At 39.9% G+C, this 9756-nt stretch overlaps 1 pseudogene; it reads left to right on the top strand.

Annotated features, from left to right (window-relative positions):
* The first annotated feature begins 3990 nt into the window (after positions 1 to 3990).
* On the top strand, positions 3991 to 4753 carry LOC117723286 (nascent polypeptide-associated complex subunit alpha pseudogene; annotated as a pseudogene).
* Positions 4754 to 9756: the final 5003 nt, after the last annotated feature.

Raw genomic sequence — 9756 nt, 5'->3', positions numbered from 1 at the left:
GAACAGTAAGATGACAACACCCCTTGTCACTACCATGAATGCTATAGCTTCAAAGTCCCTTAGAACTCAGTTGATAGGAGTTCAGGCTGCTGTACTCCCCCAACCAAGGAGAAGTTACAGTACCCCTGAAGAAGACCCACTATGACACTTGTTCATACCCCAGAAGAACCATTGCTTTCTCTTTTTTTCACTTATTATAAATTCTATAAATGCCACTTATGGGACGTTCAGTGGAAATGCACCACTACTGCACCTCCAGCTGAGAGGGAACACTGTTGTCCTCTTCTCTGACAAATGCTGCTCACATTTCCTGCTCCACCTGAGGTGGAACCTACTTTTCAACACCAGATCAGAGGCATCACCTCTCTTTCACACATGCAACTTAATGAATAGCATGTGTGAGTGCCTATGCCTTGCACACCAGGACCATTACTGCAGCAAGTATAACTGTGTTCCTTCCCCCAGACACTTCACTCTTACCATGCAGTTTCAGGCCTTGGACCCCATCGCCTCTGTATACATCTGTGTGCTGGAATGAGGGTCAGGAAGAACTCACTATGCTACAAATTGCCTATGTGGGAAAAGGAAAACAGGACACCAGAAAGTTTTACCACTTAAGTCCCCTGCAATCCACTGTAATTACAGACATCAGAGACCTTAGCTTCCTTGACAGCACTGACCTCAGTTGATGATGTCTGATGGACACTTTGCTACTTTTCCTTCTTCCAAGACTGGGGTCATCAGTCATCAGTGTACACATCTCTTATGAGATAGGCTCACTCTACCCCACCTGTGTGATACCTTTTAATTATCTGTACACAAAAACCTCTCCCTAGAAAGCAGCTGTAAAGTCTGAAAAAGAGTAATTATCCATTGTGCATATTGCCATCACTGCAGGTCCATAAGAAAGCTGACAGGATGAGAAAACACCAAAGGGGTAGAATAAGTCCACAGTAACTGATCTGAACCAAATCATTCAAAATGAGTATTGTAAGAGAACCCAGTAAACTAAATAACAACACAATGGATGGCCACCATATGCAGAGACTACTGCAACGACCCACAGAATTCTCTCAAGCCACAGGCATGACAACAAACAAGGAAAACAATATGGGGATGAGTGGTAATGGGTGAGGGTGGTACCCTGAGCTTCACCTAAGATCCAGTCATCACTACTCCTGCCCTCTCTCCATCTATAGTGGTCTCTGTGGATGCTAGAGTATGTAGGAGGTGGGAGGTTAGCTATGGGTTGTGACTTTAGTCAGTACTGCTGATTTCATGATTTGTCATCATCCTGAGTGACAAACTTTTCAATGATGTGGCTTCTTTTGAGTCATCTATACTCCTATACATAACACTTCATCTATGTTGCCATTAGTAAGCCAGTAGATTTCAGCAAACTGGACTTAGAAGGGACTGTTTCTTTGTTCTGTCAATATTCTATCTTAGGTGAATATTTTTTTCTGTGTCCCTCAAAAGGAAACTAATTTGACATTGAACAATATAATGAGACTGTTATTTAGAAAGATGGATGGAAGGAAAAAGGAACAGAGAAAGGGAAAGAGCAAGGAAAGAAGTACAGAGAGAGGAAGCCAAGATGAAAAGATTGGAAGAAAGAGATGCTACTCAAAATGATCCAATGATAGAAGAAAAGCATAAAATATGAATAGTAATAAAGCCTTCAGGACCCATGGAACTGTATCAAGAGAACTGATAATTAAAAGATTGAAAGACGGAAAAATGATAGAGAAAGAATCTAAGAGGTTGCTTAAAGAAGTAATGGTTGAAAATCCTCTAAATTCTAAGAGGAGAATATATATGCAGATTTATGAAGCTCAAAGATCCTTACAAACGTTGAACTCAACAGGGGTTTTAACAGCACACAATACAACCAACCTGTCAAAAAGGGTTGTAACAGTACACGGTACGGCCAAATTGCCAAAATCAGAGACTATTTTGAAACCAACAATAGAGAAATAATTTTCATATGCAAGAGAAAAACAATGATGCTACTTACAGATTTATTAGCTCAAAAGATTGAGACAACACAGTCAGATTATTGAGTCAGAGAACTAAAAGAAAAGAAAACAGCACAAAGAATTCTGTATTTAGCATCCTCATCCCTTAAGTAGTGTGGAGATATGAAGGTTTGTTTCCCTAGACAAGCAAAAACTGAAGGAATTTGTTGGAACTAAACAAGATTTTCTTCAAAGTAAAATGAAATTTTCCTCAGTAGAAATGTGTTTGTTGCAAAAGTATATAAAAATATTAATGAACATATAAAGGTAGTAATAAGAGCTATACAAACTAGTGTTACATTATAAAGGTGGCATATACATTATTAATGCCCCTAGTATAAAATGCATAAATAAGCTGGTATGGTGGCACACACCCTTAATCCAATCACTTGGTAGGCAGAGATAGGAGGATATTTATGAATTCAAAGCCAGCTTGATCTACATAGCAAACTCCAGGAGAGCCAGGACTATGTAGAAAGACCCTGTCTCAAACATCAACCAACCAAACAACCAAACATTGATAAAATTTGATAATTCATATACAATAAACAAATAAATAAGCTCGACAAATAAGCAAACTCTGACAGTGTAATAGTAAAACTCTAGCATGCTTTCTTCTGTTGATGTTGACAGTTATTGTAAGAAGGAACCAAACTGAAATCATTTGAATAAAGCTTCATTTTGAATAGTGGTCAAATAAAGTGCAAGTTTTCAAGACCTCACTGGAAAACTGACATTCTACTTGGCAAAAAGAGACATGTACATGGGTAACTGACATCCTAGTTAGTAGGTTGAGGCATGAATGCTAGATAAATTGCCTTGCCACAGTTGAATAATCCAACTAATGGGAAGAGGATAAGTGTACCACAAACACGTGTTCCTAAGTAGTCCCTATCCTTAAATCATGATTGGTGAGAGAACTTAGCACAGTGTTTGTGGTTTTGAAGCTTAAAACCTCTGTGAAGTTCTGGTTCAGGTTGGTTCTGTGGCCCTAATCGATCAGTAGTGGTCTGAGTATAGTAAGTTTTTGTCATCTGCTTAAATATTTATTAAGATGAATATTTGAAGACACAGTCAGCTCCGGAGTCTGTTTCGTTGTCCCTGACTGGTCACTTTTTGCTACCTAATTCAACAAAGTTTTTGCTTTGCTTGACTCTCATGATTGTTTGGGTCCTTTTGGATTTTCAGACCCCAACATCATCAGCTTACAATGAAGGTTATAACCAAAATATATTTTATACAAATCTCAACTAATCAGAAAGAAAAATATAATAAAAAATTATAAAGATTTTAATACATTATAAAAATTTAGTAATAATGAAAGAAAATGAGAAAAATAAGTGTAAGACAAATAGAAAATCACTCACACAATGGAGTTATAATAACTGTTCATTTATTAATAATTACCTGAAATATAAATGGATATGGATCAGAAAAGGCTCAGAGAGATTTAAAAAAAGAAAAACCCAGCAATATGCTGTGTACAAGAAACTCATTTCAGAAGTACAAACATAAGAATGAGAAATCAGAACAAATTTCTGCAAATAGAACCAAAGTCCATTATACCTGTTCAAACCTAATCTAAATCTAAAATTGTATCTAGACACATAGATCACTCTAGAATGACAAAGATCCAGCCTAGTAGAAACACATAACAAATGAATTTTATATACATACACACACACACACACACACACACACACACACATATATATATATATATATAAATTCATATTTGAGCCAAGTTATTTAACTATATAAGAAAAACATTTCCAGAACTGAAGGGAAAATTAGGTAGTAATATGATACTGGGAGATCAATATTATGCTTATAATATCACATATATAGCAAAATCATCAATAGGACAAAATAGCAGCTACAGACTAGAAAAAAAAATCTTCACTGAGCTTACATCTGACAGAAGAGTAATATCCAAATTGTATAAAGAATTCAAGAAATTAGACACCCGCCATCTTGGTTCCATGTTCTCCGCACAAAATGCCCGGTGAAGCCACAGAAACCGTCCCTGCTACAGAGCAGGAGTTGCCATAGCCTCAGGCTGAGTCTGACAGTGATGAATCCATGCCGGAGCTTGAAGAACAAGATTCCACACAGACAGCCACACAACAGTTCCAGCTGGCAGCTGCTGCTGAGATCGATGAAGAGCCTGTTAGTAAAGCTAAGCAGAGTTGGAGTGAGAAGAAGGCAAGGAAGGCTATGTCCAAACTGGGTCTTTGACAGGTTACAGGGGTTACGAGAGTCACTATCCGGAAGTCTAAAAATATCCTCTTCGTCATCACAAAGCCGGATGTCTATAAGAGCCCAGCTTCAGATACCTACGTAGTGTTTGGGGAAGCCAAGATTGAAGGTTTGTCTCAGCAAGCACAGTTAGCAGCTGCTGAGAAATTCAAAGTTCAAGGTGAAGCTGTTTCAAACATTCAAGAAAACACTCAGACTCCAACTGTCCAAGAGGAGAGTGAGGAAGAGGAGGTTGATGAAACAAACGGGTGTGGAAGTTAAGGACATAGAATTGGTCATGTCACAAGCAAATGTATCAAGAGCAGAGGCTGTCCGGGCCCTGAAAAACAACAGTAGCGATATTGTAAATGCTATTATGGAATTGACAATGTAACTATTTGACAGCAAGGACACCCCCTTCTTCCTTTTTCCCCCCTTTTTGGTGTTTGAAAAGTGGAACTACAGCTTGGTTTAAAATTTGTACTGTTTCTATCACTAATAAAGTTGTGTCTTCTTGTTGGATAGAACAAAAAAGAAATTAGACACCAACAAACCAAATAACCCAATTTAAAAAAACAAAACAAACCACTGTACAGAGCTAAACAGGAAATTTTTAACAGAGTACTCTCTAATGGCCAAGGAGCACTTATATAGATGTTCAATGGCCTTAGTCATCAGGGAAATGCAAATCTAAATGACACTGAGATTCCATCTTACACCCATCAGAATGGCTAAGATCAAAACCTAAAGTGACAGCAAGGATGTGGAGCAAGGGGAACACACCTCCTTTGCTGGTGGGAGTGCGATCTGGTACAACCACTTTGGAAATCAATTTGGCAGTTTCTCAGAAAGTTTCCCAGTTATACCACTCCTGGGCGTGTACTCAAAATGCGCCCCACTATGCCACAAGGACACTTCTTCAACTATGTTAATAGCAGATTTATTCATAATAGCCAGAAATTAGAAACAACCTAGATGTCCCTCAACTGACGAATGGATAAAGAGAGTGTAGTATATCTACACAATGAAATAATATTCAGCTGTTCAAAACAAAGACGTCATAACATTTGCAGGCAAATGGATGGAACCAGAAAAAAATTATCCTAAGTGAAGGAACCCAGACCCAGAAAGTCATGCATAGTATGTACTCCCTTATGAAGAGTATTAGCTGTAAAGTGCAGGACAACCATGCTACAACCCACAGACACAAAGAGACTAAGTAATGAGGAGGATCTAGGGGAAGAAGCACGAATCTCACTCAGAATGGGAAACAAAATGGACATATGGGGTGCTGGAAGGAGGGTGGAAGAGGGGCTGAGGAGGGGAGCAAGGATGAGGATCGTAGGGAGGAGTGGGGCAGGAGAGGGCAAGGAGAGTGATTGGAAATCGATTGGGGGCATCTATAGGACCATCTGGAGTGGGGGATATGAAGACTGAATAGCCACCTCTTGTACCTAGGTGGGACTTCCCTTAGAGAGAGAGGGACACCAGACCAACCACAAAGCCTTCAATACAAAAAGTGCTCTGCCTAAAAGATGTACAGGGATAAAGATGGAGCAGAGATTGAGGGAATAGCCAACCAATGACTGCCCCAACTTAGGACTTATCTACCTCATGGGAGAGATCCAACCCCTGACACTATTAATGATGCTCTGCTGTGCTTGCAGACAGAACCCTAGCATAATTGTCTTCTGAGAGGCTTCACCCAGCAGTTAATGGAAAGAGATGCAAAGACCCACAGCCAAACATTATGGGGAGCTCAGGGGATCCTGTGGAAGAGTGGGGGATAGAAGTGAGTAAGTTAGAGGGGTCAAAGACACCACAAGAATACCCGTAGATTTAATTAACCTGGGGCCATGGGGATTTACAGAGACTGAACCATGAACCAACGAGCTTGTGGGGGCTGGACGATGCAGTCTTCCCCACATTTGTAGCAGATGTGCAGTTTGATCTTCATGCGGGTCCCCTAACAATTGAAGCAGGAACTCTCTCTAACTCTGTTACCTGCTGTTGGATCCATTTCCCCTACCTGGACTGCCTGGTTGGGCTTCAGTGGGAGAGGATGTGCTTGGCCCTCCTGCAACTTGATGTCCCAGGGTGGGTGGGTACCTGTCTTATTTGGGGTTTCACTGCTATGGACAGACACCATGACCAAGGCAACTCTTATAAGGGCAACATTTAATTGAGGCTGGCTTACAGGTTCAGAGGTTCAGTCCATTATCATCAAGGTGGGAGCTTGATAGCATCCAGCAGGCATGGAGGAGCTGAGTTCTACATCTGAAGGCTGTTAGGAGAAGACTGGACCCCATGTAGTTGGGAAAAGGGTCTCATTGCCCACCTTCATGGTGACATATTTCCTCCAGCAAGGCCACACCTATTCCAAAAAAGCCACACCTCCTAATAGTGCCACTCCCTGGGCCAAGCATATTCAAACCACCAAGTACAGAAGTGAGTATTCTTCTCTGAGGAAAAAGGGAGGAGATAACAGGAGGAGAGATTTGTGAGGGTGGAACTGGGAAGAGATAAGGGAGGAGGGCTGCTACAGGGATGTAAGGTGAATAAATAAAAAAAATTAATGAAAAAATAAAATAACATTTGAAATAAAAATGAATAGAAGTTCAATACTGTTTATCATCTTATCATTAATAAGATCTCTCTACTCAACAATGAAGAAAATATATTCTTCTGAAAGTACACGTGGAATGTATTCTAGTGCAAATCCACAAATCCCACCAAGTGCCCAAGCAAATCATTATAGATTTAAGATTATTGGGTTGGGTGTGTAACCCAGTGGTAGAGTCTAAGCCCTGAATTTAAGCTTGAGTACTTCAAAGAGAAGATGAGGAAGAAAGAAGGGAAGCGGGGAAGAGAGGGAGGGGAGGAGAAAGAGAGAAGAAAAGGAGAAAAGGCAAGAGAGAGGGGGAGGGGAGGAAAGAGAAAAAGGGGAGGGGAGGAGAGGGGAGAAGAGAGGAAGAGAGGTGAAGAGAGGGGAGGAGACGAGAGGGGAGGAGAGGTAAGGAGAGGGGAGGAGAGGGGAGGAGAGGAGAGGGCAGGAGAGGGGAGGAGAGGGGAGGAGAGGGGAGGAGAGTCACTGCTCCCAAAGGTCTTTTCCAAACAAATGGAGTGAAATATTGAAGTTAAAAATCAGTCACAATAAGAAAACGGGGAAATTCTCACATATATGGAAACTAAACATTATATCAAAAAGGAAGAAATTGTCTCCACCAGTCAAAGATAGTTTATATATCTAGGTTGGGTATTGGGTTACACTTCTGATTGAGCATTACCAAACCTATAAAGCCTTTGATTAACATTTTTTTTAAAAAAATGTATAAAAGCAAAAAGGAGGAGAGGGAATGGGATAGGGCTTTGTAGGGAGGGAAAATGGGGAAAGGGGATGGCATCTGAAATGTAAATAAAATATAAAATAAATAAATAAATAAAAAGAAAAAAAGGAAGAAATCAACAGGGAATTTTAAAAATATCTTGAGACAAATACAGTAAGGCAGCACAGGAAAACCTGTAAGATACAGCATAGTCCGTGACAAGAGGACCAGCACAGTGGCAAATGCTAGGTAAAAAGAAAGAGGATCTCAAACACACAACCTGCTCTTACATACCAGGAATCAGGGAAAGAAAATGCTAGCAGCAACAGTGCCAGATGTAAGGAGACAAGGAAATTAGAGGTCATGACAGAACCTGAGGTTTGATACTCAATGTATATCTGAACATCCGCTTAAAATTAAAAACAGGCTCTTACCTCGACACGGCAGTGATGATGAGGCAGAACCCAGCAGCGCATTAGATTTAACAAGAGAAATAAAACACTAAAAAGCAAAGGTAACCCTTGCCATTTCTTGAAACACGGTATGTCCTATCCAGAGAAATTAAGCAAGAAGAAATAAACAAGAAATAAAAAAAATCCACACTGATGAAAGTAAATTTGTTTACTAACATAATCACCTATAATCAAATAGAAAAATCTAAGATTCAACAAAATTATCAGACTGATAAATTTAGTAAAATTCAGATACAAAATCAGTGTGCACATATTAATTCGATTTCTATTTATACCTCTCTTTAAAAAAAAAGGAAGTTAAGAAATACCTCATGTAGAATCACAGAAAGTCCTCAACAAAACAAAGTAATCGTGAGCAAGAGAACAATATGGGTTTGGACCAGCACTGAGGCAGACCCAGAGGCCATCAGAGCAGAGATCCCTGAGACAAGTCAGTGAACTGTGGTGATCCTCATCAAGTGCTTTAAACACATAGTGGAGAAACGAAGGTCTCTTCAGTAAACGCTGTTGCACAAACTGGATACCCACTTGTTGAAGGATGAACTAGAGCTTTGTCTTGCACCATGTACTGTGCAAAGTGGATTAACGATTCAACATAAGACCGGAAACTGCAAAACTACTAAATGGAAAAATGAGATTAAATTTCCCTCATTGGTTTGAACAGGCATTGCTTTCTTTCTTTCTTTCTTTTTTTTTCTCTCTCTCTCTCTTTTTTTTTTTTTTGTTTTTCAAAACAGGGTTTCTCTGTGTAGCCCTGGCTGTCCTGGAACTCACTCTGTAGACCAGGCTGGCCTCAAACTCAGAAATCTGCCTCCCAAGTGCTGGGATTAAAGGCATGTGCCACCACCGCCCGGCTCTTTTTTTTTTTTTTTTTTTTTCTTTTATCAAAAATATATTCTTTTCTCATACTATCTGTCCTGATTATAGTTTTCCTTCCTTTACTCCTCCCAGGTCCTCCCCACCTCCCCTCCTGTACCCAACCTCATCTGGTCCCAGTCCTCCAAGAAAATCCATTCTATTTTCCCTTCCCAGGGAGATTCACGTGCCATTGCCCCCTGGCCCACGCTGTCCATTTCTGTTTTATTTATTCGATATTTTATTTATTTACATTTCAGTTGCCATCCCCCTCCCCATTTCCCCCACCCATTAATCCCCTATCCCATCCCTGCTCCTCCTTTTTTGCCTTTATTCTGTTTAAATTACATGCAAGTATTAAAGTCAGTTCTAAGAACTTTTTGCATTTTGCGTTTTCTTTGACAGTTGTCTCAATATTTCTATGGTATCTTCTGCACCTGAGATTTTCTCTTCTATCTCTTGTATTCTGTTGGTGATGCTTGCATCTATGACTCCTGATTTCTTTCCTAGGTTTTCTATCTCCAGGGTAGTCTCCCTTTGTGATTTCTTTATTGTTTCTACTTCCATTTCTATGTCCTTGATGGTTTTGTTCAATTCCTTCACCTGTTTGGTTGTATTTTCTTGTAATTGTTTAAGGGATTTTTTGTGTTTCCTCTTTAAGGGCTTCTACCTGTTTACCTGTGTTCTCCTCAATTTCTTTGAGAGTGTTATTTATGTCCTTCTTAAAGTCCCTATCATCATCATTAGAAGTGATTTTAAATCTGAATCTTGCTTTCCTGGTGATATGGGGAATTCAGGACTTTCTAGTGTGGGAGAACTAGGTTCTGATGATGTCAAGTACCCTGG

Source organism: Arvicanthis niloticus, chromosome 18, assembly GCF_011762505.2.
Source record: "Arvicanthis niloticus isolate mArvNil1 chromosome 18, mArvNil1.pat.X, whole genome shotgun sequence".
NCBI classification, from domain to species: Eukaryota; Metazoa; Chordata; class Mammalia; order Rodentia; family Muridae; genus Arvicanthis; species Arvicanthis niloticus.
Note: the sequence above shows the minus strand (reverse complement) of the source record. Positions and strands in the feature narration are given on the sequence as shown.